This window comes from Amblyomma americanum, chromosome 2, assembly GCF_052857255.1.
Source record: "Amblyomma americanum isolate KBUSLIRL-KWMA chromosome 2, ASM5285725v1, whole genome shotgun sequence".
Classification (NCBI taxonomy): Eukaryota; Metazoa; Arthropoda; class Arachnida; order Ixodida; family Ixodidae; genus Amblyomma; species Amblyomma americanum.
The window spans coordinates 134,362,100-134,378,083 of record NC_135498.1 but is presented as its reverse complement, the minus strand read 5'-3'; positions in this window follow the sequence as shown (position 1 = coordinate 134,378,083).

The following is a 15,984-nucleotide window of genomic DNA, read 5'->3' as shown; positions in this document are numbered from 1 at the left end:
CTATTGGCTGCCTCTGTAAAGGTCTGAAAGGATGGTCGACAATAAACCACGAGATTACCGGCGCAGGATGCAGATTCGGTCTAGAGACCGAAATTCTCAACGCCTGCACACTGAATGAAAGTTTGTTTTCAATTCAAGGAGACGAAGAAGTTGTTCTGTATCAGAACGCTACCTTCGCGACTCTGCAGTTTTTGGTAATTTGTGAAATAACCAGACGGGCGTCGCTTCTTTTTTGTCAGGGTGAGGGACGCGGAGGCAGCTGTGCCCCCTTTATAACCCGGTGGGTCGCCAGCGGCCGCCGAGCGAAAGCGCCTCTACCACCTGAGTGCCTCAGACAGCCAGGAAACTGTGGCGTACATGGCGCTAAATGATGACTCCTCGAGGCGTTCATACCGGTGGTTAGCAAGAAGGCTAAGTGCAGAATGCGCTGGCAAGCTGAGTCATCCTCATCCTGCCCGTCAACGGTCATCAGAGTGCGAAGTGCCCCGGCGCAAAGCGTCTTTTTATGCCACAGGAACCATCCGACGACCTAAACCTTCTCAACAGGCAAGCCACCTCTATATATCTGCAAACCCTCATACCGGGAAGGATTAAAGGTGTGAGAATAAACCCCTATAAGAAGGTAACTGCTTCTGATGTCAAGGAGCGGAGCGCACTAGAAAGTCCGACCACCATCACCAAACTTGACAATATCAGCGTACGCCCACTTATTCTCCAAGGCTGCAGCACTACGGCTGGCGTAATTTACAACGTCGATCTCTGTGACGCCGATTTGCTTATATTAATCACGCCGGTGACCAACAGCATTTCAATATTCCATGTCCAGCGCCTTGGCAGGTCTAAATGCATCAAGCTGACCTTCAACGGTGACTTTATACAATCATATGTGAAAGATCAGAATTTTCGATACACAGTTCGTCCTTTCGTCTCGAAGCCACTACATGCAGGAGGTGCATGAGATTCGGTCACGTGAGCAGCGTCTGCAACAACTACATCGTATGCCCTAGATCTTCCGAGCCACACAGCGGCGACATTTTCCGAGCGACTGCCTTGATGTGCGCAAACTGCCGTGGCCCACACGATTCTTCATAGAAAGGCTACCCCGTCTAGAGACTGAACAGGCAGTACTCAAACGAATGCCACGGGACCACTGTACGCAGAAAGAGTCCGCAGCAATCCGAAGGTCTTCGAAGAAGGCAACTGCCTTTGTTGGGAAGGCCTCAAGCGCCACTGCAGCGTATGGCCTTCTCGAGCAACCGCACTAAATCAAGGGAGCCGGGCTGCTGTGGACGCCGTCCCTCCTGCTTCTGATATTTTTTTGCCACTACTATTAAAGCCTTGCACGCCTACTGGGTACGCATACGACGGCTCCAGACAAAAGCCACGATCTGGACTGTGGCTAAGATGTACAAGTAGTTAAAATGCCCACGTCCTTCTTGAATCTAATGCGTACGGTGCTTTCCAGCCTGCGCACGGCAGCAGCACACACCGCATTGTAAGTACTGGATATTCTACATCCTGTTCTTGTGGCTCAGCTGAACTGCAGCAGTTCGGGCTGCAATTGAGTTCAGCAGCCAATAAACTCCACAAGAATGACTGCAATTGCTGACAGCCTTTTGCGATAGGGAGAACCACTGTGTTGTGCTTTGACCACCTGGATCATCGCCCATTAACAGAAGATAAGATCCTCGGACCGTGGCTGCAGCATTCGACTGCGCTCAAGGGCTGCTACACCAGTCGTGAAAGCGACTGGCTTGAATGACCAACTTTGACTGTTCTCCTTCTCCATTTCTCTCTTCAATCCCTTCATCTCTCCTCCTCAGTGAAGCGTAGCCAACCGGGACACTCTTCTGGTTATCCTCCCAGCCTCCCTTCTTCGTCTTTATATCTCTTTGTTTTCAATTTTATCTGTTTTTGTTTTACAGTTCTGTGTTAACTACACAGCTGAGGCATAGAGTATTGTGCGCAAGATCAACCAGTTGTCCCATGCTAATCACTCGCTAGCATTTCTTCCTGAACAGAGCATGACGGGTAAAAATCGACAGTGCTGCGTCCAGTGTGAGGATGCGCAGTGCCTGTGAAAGCCTTGTGTAGAAAACAATGGTTTACGAAGATGCGCGCTTTTCCATAGTACTGGCCTGTTCATTTCTCTGCTTATTGTGCGTTTGGATTCATCATCATCATCATTGTCATTATTATCAGCATGACTACACCCACTTCAGGGCAAAGGCCTCTCCCATGTTTCTCCAATTAACCCTGTCCTTTGCCAGGTGCGCCCATCCTATGCGTGCGAACTTCTTAATCTCATTCGCCCACCTAACCCTCTGCAGCCACCTGCTACGCTTGCTTTCTCTTGGAATCCACGCCGTTACCCTTAAGGAGCAGCGGTTGTCTTGCCTTCGCATCACATGCCCTGCCCAAGCCCATTTCTTCCTCTTGATTTCGACTAGGATATCATCAACCCGCGTTTCTTCTGTCACCCACTCTGCCCACTTCCGGTCTCTTAACGTTACACCTATCATTTTTCTTTCCATGGCTCGCTGCGTTGTCCTTAGCTTAAGCTGAACCCTTTTCGTTATCCTCCACGTTTCTGCCCCGTCGGTGATTACCGGTAAGATACAGCTGTTGCACACTTTTCTCTTGAAGGATATTGGTAGCCTGCTATTCACCATCTGAGAGAACCTGCCATATGCGCTCCACCCCATGCTTATACTTCTAATTATTTTCCTCTCAAGATGCGGATCAGCTGTGACTACCTGTCCTAAGTAGACGTATTCTTTTACCACTTCCAACACCTCGCTTCAAGTTGTGAACTCCTGTTCTCTTTCTATGCGGTTAAACATTACTTTGGTTTTCTTCATGTTAATTTTAGACCCACAGTTTTGCTCAGCCTGTCTGAATCATCGATCATGCTTTGCAATTCATCTCGTGAGTGACTCAGCAAGGCAATGTCATCAGCGAATCGTAGATTATTTAAGTATTCTCTATTAACTCTTATCCCCAACTGTTCCCAATTAAGGCTTCTGAATACCTCCTGTAAACAGGCGGTGAATATCATTGGCGACGCCCAATATCTTTTTGTTGCTGCTTTAACGCCGCAAGCGAAGAAAGACTAACACCTTCTTTGAGTTTGCTTCGGCTGAAGAAAAGAAGTGTTTACAGAGTAATTTTTACAAGTATATCAGGCGTAATTCTTAGCGTTAAACATCGTTTTAGAAAATGTTCCCAGAACGTCAAGGTACCTCTGAAGAAGCGTTTTCAATGGGGGTTTTTGACTTGTGTTTCTGAAAAACCTTGCGAAAGGAAATTCTTTTACTACTCTAAAGGCATTGAACTACATATAACGAGCGGTAGAGCGCGAGCAGCTGTTTAATAGAAGGTCATAGGTAGGTTGCGCTGCTTTTATCCTTTTTGAAACATGTCACTGGCAGCGCGTGCGCAGCGCCACTTGTTTTCGATGTGCACATATTTTGTAGTCTTTAGGAGAATACATCAGGTTCATGGCTATGCCAAATTAAAATAGCTGCTAGTCCATCTGCTATATAATGCTCCTCGCTTTCGCAACGGCCTTCACACCGAGTTGACTGGTGCTGGCATAGAGCAGCAACTACCTGAATATTCCGGAAACGAGACGCCCCGGCGGAGACATTGCCTCTCATTACAAAGGTCCCAAATTATTTAGGCTTCGCTCCATTTCCTTGTCGATGTTGTGTTGAATAGTAGCGAATAAACATTCGCATTGTTTGCTCCCAGCTTGCATAGCATTTTGAAATTGAATAAATATGATCTGTCTAAGATGTTTAGTTGTCCATGCTCCGTCCTGAAAAATAGTCAACCGCTAATCTCATGTTCGCGTCTTATAGCAACCTTTATTTGTCGCTTAGCTTAGCACTTCTTCCTTCGTTGGGCGTTTGATCAATGACATTTTATTTCGGAATAGAAGCAAAAAAACTTGTTTTTGAAGATTGTTAATTATTAATTACCGGTACTCCCCGGTGGAGCAGAAGGACGATATCCAGAAATGTTCTACTGAAGTTAACAACAACGCCACTGGCTATGGAAAGGAAAGCGACAAGTGTAACGTTAAGTGAGATAAAGGGTGCCGAATGGCTGAGGGAACAAATGTGGTATAATGACATCTTATTTGAAATTAAGAGGAAGAAATGGGCTTGGGCAGGGCATGTAAAGCGAAGGCAAGGTAACTGATGGTCGTTAAAGGTAACGAACTAGATTCCAGAAGAAAGAAACCGTAGCACCTAGGGGCGGCAGAAAGTTATTTGGGTGGATGAGATTAAGAAGTTTGCACGCATACAGTGGCCGCAGCTATCAAAGGATAGCGTTAATTGGAGAGATATTGCACAGGCCTCTGCCCTGCAGTGGGTGTAGTCAGGCTGATGGTGATGATTAATTATTGGAGAAAAGTGAAATCCATGCAAGATCCCCCATCTTGATGCAAAATGAAAACGACACGCAAGCAGTGCCTTGAAGAAAACAGTGATGACAGTTGTTTCACGCTTGATTAGTGCAGCGTCCAGGGTTTAGATTTAAATGAAACACACCTGACTCCATGAAAGGGCTCAGTTTTAAGATAATATCGTGTCTATTGCGAGGACCATATTGATCAACAGCAGGCTCTGGCGTCATATAAGTAATAAAAGTCGGGTGCACAATTCTGGAGGCTTTACCAGTGAGAGCGACGCTGTATGAGGGGACCCCAGGGTGTTCCTCACCACGAGAGTATATGCGTAACTTCCGTTATCTACAAGCACTGAGAGATCAGTTGCCATGTCTGTTCAGATTTAACGTGGATCTGCGGCTTTCTTTTCTATAACGGCCAAACCTTGCGGATCCTAGTTGTCAGGAGCATATATGGAGTTTCTTCCGCACTTGTGCACCGCATCAAATTTTTTGTCAACAGCCTATCGCTTATGAGGTATTGAAACATCTAAACAAGATGTTTTGAGTTAGAATAGCGCTTTTTTTGCATATAATTTTCAGCGCTCTAACGGATCATAATTCATATAACTTAGCCGAGCTAACTAGTATAACGGTTAACTAATATTGGGTAGTTTACGTTTTAACTCTTGGTGTCAGCCTCCTATTTATTAAGAGACTTGTAGCCTATCGTAGGTAATATTCACATAATTTTCTTGAACTTCGAAAACGCAGTTACGCTCGACGCTGTGTTCTAACAAATTTTGTGTTTTTCGACGACGTACGTATACTGAAGGGGTTGCTTTTTGCGAGCTTGCCGAAAGCACGTGTATTCTGTCAAGGTGTAGAAAAGGTTTGTTCGGCCACAGCACTGAGGTCACTGCATTTTCCAAATTCTAAAGACCGAAGTGCATATTGCCTACATTGGGCTCACGCATATCGATAAATATATAAGAAGGCTAACAGTAATCGATACACAGTTAAAGGTTCAGTATATTATTAATCTTAGTGGTTAGCAGGCATTAGCTGTATTCTGATGCGCTACACCGCTGGCAATGCTATGCCCACAGAAGATCTCTTATAGCTTCCTAAGCTCTTTTTTAATTGCAGAAGACGTTAATTGAAACTCCCTGATCTTGATAACTTTTCACATTGTCCCAACTTAGCATGCTTTTCCCTCTTCCATATTCTTTATGACGATGTTTTGATCCATGACAATTCCTTCCAATCGCCAGGAACATTTCTTCCTGTTGTAAGTGATCTGCATTATCACTGTGGCGAACGCCAAACGCATGTCTCTCACGCTTTCCCTCGTTCTTTCCTCCCATAACCCTCGCCTGGTCACGCTAACATGCTGGCTCATCGGTACGAAGAAAGGCTGTCCTATCCCGAGTGTCCGTATGAGTTCCAGGGAAGCACGGCACGCGCAATGCGCGTACTTGCTGTGTAACAGTGGCGACGACCTCAATGCGAACCCCCGACGAGAGGCAACCTGAAACGACGGTCAAGACGGAGCCGCTAGGCGCAACCATTTCGGCTATGGCACATCGCCAGTTTCCCGAGTATGACGACCGCAGAAACAACTGGAGGGCGTATCTTACGAAAGTTGAAGCCTATTTCGAACCAACTGGAATCCAAGATTCAATGAAGAAGAGGGCTTTTCTCATTTCTGCACGGAGCACACGCACAGTACTGGTACTTTCAGAGAAAGTTGCACCGAAGAAGCCTAATGCGCTGAAGTACAAAGTAATTGAATTCTTAAGTGCGTATTTTGACCCGAAACGCAAAGAAATAACTGAGAGTTTCAACCGGCGCCAGTTTGAAGGTGAGTCTGTTCATACATTCATTGTGAAAATTCGTCAAATAATGAATGGCTGGAACTTCGCAAGCACGCTCGATAAAATGCTTCGCAACTAGATAGTATGCGGCGTCAGGTCAAGTTCCCTGCAAAAGCAGCTGCTGGCGAAAACAGACCTCAACCTAAACGAAGCCAAAGCGATAGCGCTTAGCTCTGAGGCAGCAGAAAAGGACTCTCGCGCGATTTCCTCGGACATGACAGCCGTAATGAACCTACTCTCGCGGCGACGGACATGCGACGACCCGGCATTAGAGTGTGGATGGACAGGAAGCGCCAAACCCAATGGAACCGCGTCCAGCTGGATGAAAGCTCGATGCTATCGCAGCGACACGTTCTGGTACCATGCAAAAAATGCCTTAGCGATGTCACCAAGGAACGCCAGAAAACTCATGCTCCAAGCAGGTCCAGCCAAGCCTTAAATGTAACTCAGGAGACCTTGGACGACGCGGCCGACAGCATGCACGTCTGGACTTTGGTTGCTTCTCGGAAATCTCAGTTGGAACCTCCGATCCGCCAAACGTTCACGTGGTGTGACAGCGATATACCAATGATGGTCGATACTGGTTCAGCTGTGTGTGTTGTGCCTAGGCAGCTTTTTAAGCAGCACAAGAAACACTGGCCACCATCGTCACCATGCCACACAAAACTTTCCTGTTAACTAGGGACCTTGTCAGTACTGAGGCAGTTGGATATACCTGTCTCGTACAAAGGACTATCGTCGAGGGCTCATTAACTGTTATCGACTGCTCAGGAGCAAGCCTCTGCGGACACAACTTGATATCAAAACAGCAACGCCGCGTTGTCAGTCCTCTACATCGTTGCGAATCTTGGGGAGAGTTTCGAGAAGAGCTCTGCATCAACTGTGGACGATGTGATCTCGGATTCCCAAGACGTTTTCATCGCAGAATTGGGCTTGATAGACGGACCACCAGTGCACCTGCAACTTAAAGAAGGAGCCACACCAAAAATCTGTAAGGCCCATTCACTTCCATTTGCTTGGCGCGACAAGGTATCCAAAGAGATTGAAAGGCTTGAAACCATCAGAGTGCGGTCCCCTGTAACACACGAAGTGGGCTACACCAGTTTTGCCGTTACTGAAAAAGGATAGAACCGTTCGAATCTGCGCAGATTTTAAAGTAACCCTAAACCCTGCATGCGAGCTGGAGCAATACCCGCTACCTCTTATTGATGACATATTTGCGTCTTTGAATGGCGGCGACTAATTCAGCTCGCTCGGCCTACATGACGCCTATAATCATATCCCTCTCGATGACCTGTCCAAGAAACAGTGGGTTATCAATACGCACTGGGCTTGTTCTGCTACAACCACTTGGCTTTCGGTATAACTTCCGCGCCTGTAATTTTTTCCGGAAAATCGACACTGTATTGCAAGGCATATCAGGTGTCCAGGCTCACCTCCACGATTTACTGATATCGGAAAAACACGGTGGGACCGATTCAATAAGGCTTGCGCACCAGCTTCTCCAGGAGCACGGGGTTATGCTCAGACTGGACAAATGTAAATTTCGCCAGGCGTCGGTTTCCTACTTAGGTCACGGAGTCGATCGTGAGGGTTTACATCCCACAGATCAGCATATGGAAGCAATTTTGTAAGCTCCTTGTCCGAAAAATGTGCACGAGCTGCACGCATTTTTGGGCATGATTTCATTTTACGCAAAGTTCATGCCGAATTTATCGCCCATCGTTGCACCTTTGTACAAGCTGCTAGTGAAGAACGCACGATGAATTTAGGAAACCGAGCAGGAGGCAGCATTTATGCAAGTTAAATAAGGCCTTCGTCGGGCAGAGGTACTTGTCCCTTTCAATCCGGCTGCAGTCCTTAATCTGGAGTGTGACGCGCCGCAAAATAGGATTGGCGCCGTGATATTCCACACATATGGCAAAGGGAACAAGCCCATCGCCTTCCGTTCGCGGACCTTAACAAAGTCTGAAAGGAATTACTCTCAACTCGAACGCGAAGCCCTTGCTTTTGTGTTTGGCATAACAAAGCTCCAGGATTTTCTTGTAGGTCAAGAGTTCACACATCTTACCGACCACCAGCCCCTCCTGAAATTGCTCAACCGACCCCATCGCTGGCAGCCGCTCGCATACAACGTTGGTCTCTGTTCCTTGGACGTTTCCGTTATAAGCTCCAGTACATGTCGGGTAAGTAACTTCTGCATGCCGATGCCCTGCGTCGACTACCACAAACTGCGACGGATTTGCAATCAGACGATCCCCCCGATTACAGTCTTGCTCTAGCAGGATTCGAAGACGGAACAGTGTCAGTTGATGAACTAAAGCTATTTAATGCAAATAACCCGCGCAGTGGACAAAGGATGGCTGGCGGTCGAACGCAAGATGTGTAGATGATGAGAGTATTATTCCATTTCTCGATAACAGAGAAGGCCTGTATTTGGCCCATGGACTGCTGTACTGGGGGAACCGCGTAATAGTGCCGAAGGAAGCCCGACATCGTGTTTTGCGCCTACTGCACGAAAGACACCAGGGGTCTTCAGCTATAAAAGCAGCTGCCAGATCACCATTTGGTGGCCAGGATTGAACCGCGACATATAACGACTAGCAGCAACATGTCAGAACTGTCTCCAAAACTTGCCAATGCCAGCCACAGCACCGCCAGAGGGAAGCATGATTCTCGTTGTAGTGGATGTGCACAGCAAGTGGATTGAGGCAGTCCCTATGAAGCAAGCTACAGCTACAGCTACAGTGAATTGCTTGCGCGAGATATTTAGCAGGTTTGGCATTCCAAGTACTGTGGTCTCTGACAACAGAACTCAGTTCACCAGTCATGATTTCACTACCTTCATGAATAACATAACGCATCTTCGAACGGCTGCGTTTCACCCACAATCCAATGGGGTGGCTGAAAGAGCAGTCAGAACGATAAAGGATGATCTCAAGAATATTGGGGCCGAAAGATTAGATACCCGCATTTCCAGACTGCTTTTTAATTACAGAAGGACGCCTAACCACTCGGGCAAGTATCCTTCATAGGCGCTTCTTGGTTATCGTCTCCGGTCTCTTCTGGGCACATGCTTCCCTCCCATTGTTAGATTCCGTCTCGGAGCCAGATAAATGGTCACCACCTCTACCTGGAGCTGCAGTGTATGCATATAACTTTGGCGTAGGAGAAAAATGGCTCCCTAGAGCAGTCACGCCTACTGGAGGGTCACGAATGGTCACCGTACACACACCAGCCAGACCGGTCAGGCGTCAGGCGAGGCAGGTGCGTGTTCGACACAACTCTCCCACGTGCGCAGGATCACGCCCCAGCGGAAGACAACGCTGTGCAAGCAGAGACACCATCGCCGGTCTCGCACGAAAAAGTAGTGGAGCGCGCGATTCCTCGAGCAGATACCCCACCTCCAGTGGCTATATCACCGGCGAATTCGTCAGCATCGCAAGAAGAAAAAGGCCATCCGCCGCCGCAGCAGCAGGAAGAAACTGCATCGGCGAAGCCACCATGCACGCCGGTGTCAGTGCGACGCTCCACGCGCCAGAATAAGCCAATACAGCGACCTTACCATTAAGGAAAGAGAAATGTTGTGAACACTCTGCCTTATTACTGTGGCGAACGCCAAGCGTATGTCCCTCACGCTTTCCCTCTTTCCTTCCTCCCCTCACCCTCTACCTGTAAGGCTATATAAGCTGGCCAATCGGTACGAATAATAGCTTTCCTATCCCGAGCGTCCGTCTTTGTTCCTGGGAAGCACGGCACGCGCAATGCGCGTACTTGCTATGTAACCCTTCCACGCCACGATCACCCTTTCAACGTTAAACGCACTTCATGCCACACTTGTTTTGCGAAATTATCCATACCTCGTACTACCATCGACTGGGAAATTCTGCCATCACACTTCGCAACTGAAAGTAAACTTAAGTTTCAGGAGCTCCTACCTCAACTGTCTGTCTAGCATCGCTCATTGCTTCTGTCACCTGTTTCATTTATTTATTCATTTTACCCTCGCGGCTTGAGTCATTACAGATTGTAGTGGATGAGTGAAATAAATAAAATACAAAAACAATGCGCCAAGCAGACAAGTGAGTGCTCTATATGTAAAATACTGGCTAATGCGGTTGTAAAATGAGGACAGTCTAAAATGCTGGCAATCGATCCGGGAAGGTGGTTCCAGTGTTTGGATGTTCGAGGAAGTAAGGAGGCGCTGCATGTTCTTGCCCTGAATGATGTCATTCCATTATTGTAAGACTGGTCCAAACGAGATGAGTTCTACGAAATCGAAGCGTGGTGTGAGCTACAAATCTTGTGACCAATATTCAAAATTTTACGGAGCAAGCAAATGCGAGAAAATTTACGATGAGAAGCTAAATAAGGTAGGTTATCATCAAGGCGTTATCATCATATCATCAACGCGTTTCATTGATTGTATACTAGCAGTACAATGATAGTTACTCGAAATGAAACGACCGGAGCTATTCTGGACTAGCTCCAGAGCATAGGTTAGGTTAGCGCAACTGGGCTTCAAGATGGATACAGCCTATTCTAGTTGCTACGGATGAGTGTCTTGTACAGGAGGACATTAAGTGAGCTAGGGGGAGAATAAAAATTACGCGAAGATACTCAAGCATGCGATTAGCATTGTTAATTATGATGTTAATGTGAAGGAACCAAATAAGATCAGAATAGATTTCGATGCCAAAATAACGGTAGGAATTGCAAGGTTCCTATGAACGGTTATTTAGGTAATAGAGGGTAGAACTGGAGGAATTTCTAGAGGCACTAAGGTAATTTCTAAAGACACATTTAGATGTATTAAGGTCCATTTTCCATAAGTCACACCAATTAGTAACAGCATCCATATCATATGCAAGGCATTATTGTCACCACAACTGTTCCACGAAAGACAACACAATCAGTAGCGAATAAATATGATGTTAGAAGATACACAGTCAGGTAGGTCACTAATGTCTATTAGGAACAACAAAGGACCCAACACGAAGGCCTGAGGCAGACCAGAGCCAACAGAACATAATGAGGAGTTGCGATTGTAAGGTGATACAAACTGGGGATGGCTTAAAAGAAATTATTCAAGCCAAATTAGGAGGTTAGGCTCAAGATTTAGTTTGGCTAATTTGACGAGAAGGAGTCAATTACAAACTTTTTCAAAAGCTTTCTTGAAATCAAGAAGTATGCAGTCAGCAACTGGGCCTTTATCAATACTAATATGAAGATTGTGGGTGAATTATTCCAGTTGTGCTTCACATGAACGAAATTTTCAGAAACCGTGCTGGGCGTCTTTGAAGGAGTTAGTTTCCAGAAAGTTAGCGATATGAGAGTACGGGATGTGTTCCAGCAATTTACAGAAGATACTTGTTAATTAAATCGGGTAACAGTTCAGAGATTATCTTTTCCTACCTGCTACCAGAACTCAGCGCACTAAGGACGAATCACAATAAAGGAGAAGTATGACGGCAAAAAACGCTGCACCGGATTTGAGGATCGGAACCACATTCCAGACTTTCCAGTCAGCAGGAATAGTGCAGGAGTCGATGGACTGCTGAAAAATCTTGCGAAGCATAAGTAATGACTAGTTTCGGGTGCTTTTCAGAAATTTGCTCTTAATTAGTTCAGTCACGGGCCGCGATGGTATTTTAAAGTTGTCAATTAATTTCATGACGCCACTAGGATCACTGCAGTTGGGGTCTCTTATCGGGCACGCATATGACTGGGAGGGTGGTAATCCATTGATAGGAAAAAGAAGTTTGGTTTATTGGGGCTTAACGTTCCAAAGCGACTCAGGGTATGAGTGACGATGTAGTGAAGGGCTCTGGAAATTTCGACCACCTGGGGTTCTTTAACATGCACTGACATCGCACAGTACAGGGCCCTCTAGAATATTGCCTTCATAGAAATTCACCCGCCGCAGCCGGGATCGAACCAGCGTCTTTCGGGTCAGTAGCCGAGCGCCATAACTGCTGAGCCGCCTCGGCGGGTGGAAAAAGAAGTAAGTTATTGCTGAAAGTTTTCTTAAAAACGTCGGGGCACTCTGCATCCGGTATAGGCAGTCCGTCAGGATCTGTTTAGCGAATTAAGTCGGCTTTTCTTGGATTAACTGTACGCCAGAATTTTCGGGGATCATTAGTAAGCATGGAGCGTAAGGTGTTATTGAGAAAATTACTTATGGCTTTCTGAGTACGCTTGCATATATTTTATTAGCTGCTGTATAGGCTCTTTAAAGGGCGTCTGAAGGGGAACGTGAAGCGTTACCAAACAAACGTTTTTTCTGGTTAGATAATTTTTTGAGGTGAAGATTATACCAAGGGCGTTCGAAGTTGCAAGAAATGGCTCGTAGGGTAATGTGCTTAACGATTAGTTGTTGGATTTTGGGAGTGGTTATGTTCCAAATATTTTCTACTTACCGGTTTTCGATGCCATCCAGGAAGATGCCAAGTATTATATACAGCTCGTTGTTAATAAGCTAGAAATTAACTTTTTTGTAGCCCTTGATTACTTTATTTATCCTGTTAGCTTCAAAGGTTGGGGAAACATATTTAAAAATGAATTGCTATATGGTCACTTATCCCTGGAATATGTATAAAATGCGGGACGAGGTCCGGGCGTGATGTTAACATTAAATCCAAGGTCTTAGCGGTACCTTCCGTTAACCTGGTAGGTTGCTTAACCAACTGAGAGAACGAAAATACTGAACAAAGGTTTAAGAAGTCATTACTAAGAGAACAGAACGGATTACGATTGGGCGGATTGGAAGAGCAGGAAATCTTCGGGAAGCTAAAGACACCGAGTAAGAAAATATCAACATTAAGACGTCGGGTGTAGGCGCTGTTAATCTCAGCGGGCAACTGTTGTGACTAACTGACCTAAGATTACTTTGTTTTTATCAGCATATGCCGTATTTCTCTCATGCACTTTGCTGTTTACTGCGTATAATCAGGTTATTTTGTTAACGGACAGCCTCAGTTGGTCATGTTTTTCACTTGTTGCATACTTTCACCGACTTCGATTGGAAAAGACCACAATTTCCTCAGCGGAAATTAAGGCACCAAAGTTGGTGACCTACAAAGGAGCAGACTAAGAAGAATAAAAATGATCTCTTTCATCCCTCCGTCTGTCTCCTCGCTACAATGAATTCACTGTTAGTCGTTTGAAATCTTCACAGGGCTACCTCGTCCTTGTAGTTAGTCAGCTCTATGGTCACACATCGCTTCCAGGAACGGTCACCGTTGCTCTCGAAAGGACGAAATACCTATTGCAGTGTATAGCCCGCCTTAGAGTCTAAGCTCGCTATATATGATCTTTGAACTTCCCGCCGTTCTTGCAACTTTTATCTGAATTGGTGTCATAGCTGTAGCGCTCTCTCGCAGCGCTGTTCAAGCAACTTGCTATTTGGATATATCCTTAGCGAGTGAATATGATATTATGATTGTTAGTGGAAGCTGAAACTAAGGTATTATGCTCGATAGTCAGAATGCTTTGAACAAGTAGATGTTCTTGCGAGCAGAAGACATTGCAACGCTGAAGATCAAAACATTTTTATGCAGTTCCTGAATCCGATCTTCCCGTATTTTCTTTATTGTTCTCTGGTTGTGCGCCTTTGGGAAACCAAAAGCTTCAAGGGATCCGTACTGCTCGCGTCTGTCCAGAGTGTTCTTTATGCGTTCGGTGCATTTCTCGCCATTCTACCTGTTTTTAATTTCTAAGCTGCGATTAACCTAAAGAGCAGAACAGTGGTAAAGCGTTTAGATCTGCAACATATGCAATATTTTACTTGAGCAAGGCTAACACAACATAGTGGAATTTAGTAGTAAGTGTAGTGGGCTGCTAAAATAATTTTTTTTTCTCAAGAATGCGAGTCGCGAAAATTCCTCTAGGTTGCATAAGATCAGGCCAAAGACATTTTGTCACAAGTAAATCTTTAAGCTAACCAAGTCGCATTTTGCCCGACGCTCAGATTTAATCTAGTTTTCTCTACTTCCAATATGGGACGGCCATCATTCTGAGAGAAATGAAGCTAGAGGTTGGGATGTCGTTTGTCGGCAAATATCCGCTGAGCAGCATTGGACTGAGACAGACAGCACATCCACGCATGCGCACATCAACTGCATTGCCACGGACGGTAGGCACAAGGCGACATGAACAGGAGGGGCACATACTATGTCAGACGCTGCAAAAACGTTCACAATACATACAAAAGCTAGCGGCCGGTGTGGGTGGTGCCGGCTTGTCATATTACGCGTCTGTCGCAGACCACAGGCATCGGCTGCACTACCAGCAGCCGCGGGCGGTGCCGTAGCATAGAAGAACATAGCGTGTCACGCTCCATGTGGCCCACTTGCCGACCATCGCGGTATTTTAAGAGACCGACCTAATTTGTTCGCGGCGGAGCGTCGGCTAGGCAGGATGGCGTGGAACTGAGCGGGAGCGCAATCCTCGGACCTTAGTGTCGGGCAGGTGCTGGCGAGCGCTGTTTGAACACCCTCCATTACAGTAGCCACCCATTTCACGTTCGCGTCTGCACCAAAAATTTCCCAACGCATTCACATAGTCACTTGGAATGGCTCGTATGGAGTGCCGAACGTGACAGCACTTCACCTTTTACGGCGAACAGTATATTTCGTCACATAGACACATCAAGTGTGCCGAATGTGTAATGCCCATTTGTGTCAGGCAGTCGCTATTGGCTATATATGAGGTGAAGGCGCACAAGGCAACTCAGGTGCAAAGGAAGACTTTAGTACGTGCCTTTAAACCACTGTGCCGACAAATACTCTGTGCAGATGTAGCAAGGCCAAGTTAACGACAGCATTACCAAAAAGCAACAAAGAGTGAGCACAGTAGAGACACAAGCGAATCTGCTAAGCTGGCGCTAAGTCACGTCTTTCCAGGCATGAATACAATTTTTGGAAAATATGTCTTCTGTGAGACAATCTCAGGCATTTAGTGCATCTCCGAAATTGCAAACTGGAATTCGTTATTCATAAACCTTCTTTCCGGCTCTTTAGTGAAGGGTTAGATTCGTAGTAAACAAAATGAATATGGATTAGCTCGGCTAATCCAGGATATACAAAGCGAAAGCTGTCGGTGTTCATTGTGTTCATTGGCGTTGGTGTGGACAACGCTCTAGACGCCGATGATTTTGCGGAAAGGAAGGGCGCATGCGCTATGCTCTTAGCAGCTGCGCCGCGGCGGAGGATATAAGCCGCGGAGCGGCCGCTCGCCTTGGGAGGAGGCGAAATTTAAGAAGACGCGGCTGGTGGCCAAGTGTATAGCAAGCAGGATCTTCAGTGTCTACAGGAAGCTGTTTCTACTGACCCCGAAGTCATTCCCGGACGTTAGGCTGCCCGTCTATGTAAGAATGAGGTGCGAAGAACTAAGCGCGTTTTGGACACGCCCGAGGTACGTGAAGAATGTGTCGCCAAGCCCCTTCAACGTCCATCAGTCGTTGTCTTTTTCCATTGTGCCTTATCCCAACGCGAGCGGCCGCTCCGCGAAAAAAACCTTCCCCGTAGCACAGCCGCTAAGAGCATAGCGCATTGGCAGTGAGGCGCGTAGCTAAGTGATGACATCGCGCGCAGCACCGCGCAGAGACCGGCGAGTCGGCTGCGTGCGACTCCGAGCACCGCGCATGCGCAGTGAGGCGCATAGCTGAGTGATTACGTCATGTACGGCGCTGCGCGAAGAGCGGCGAAACGAC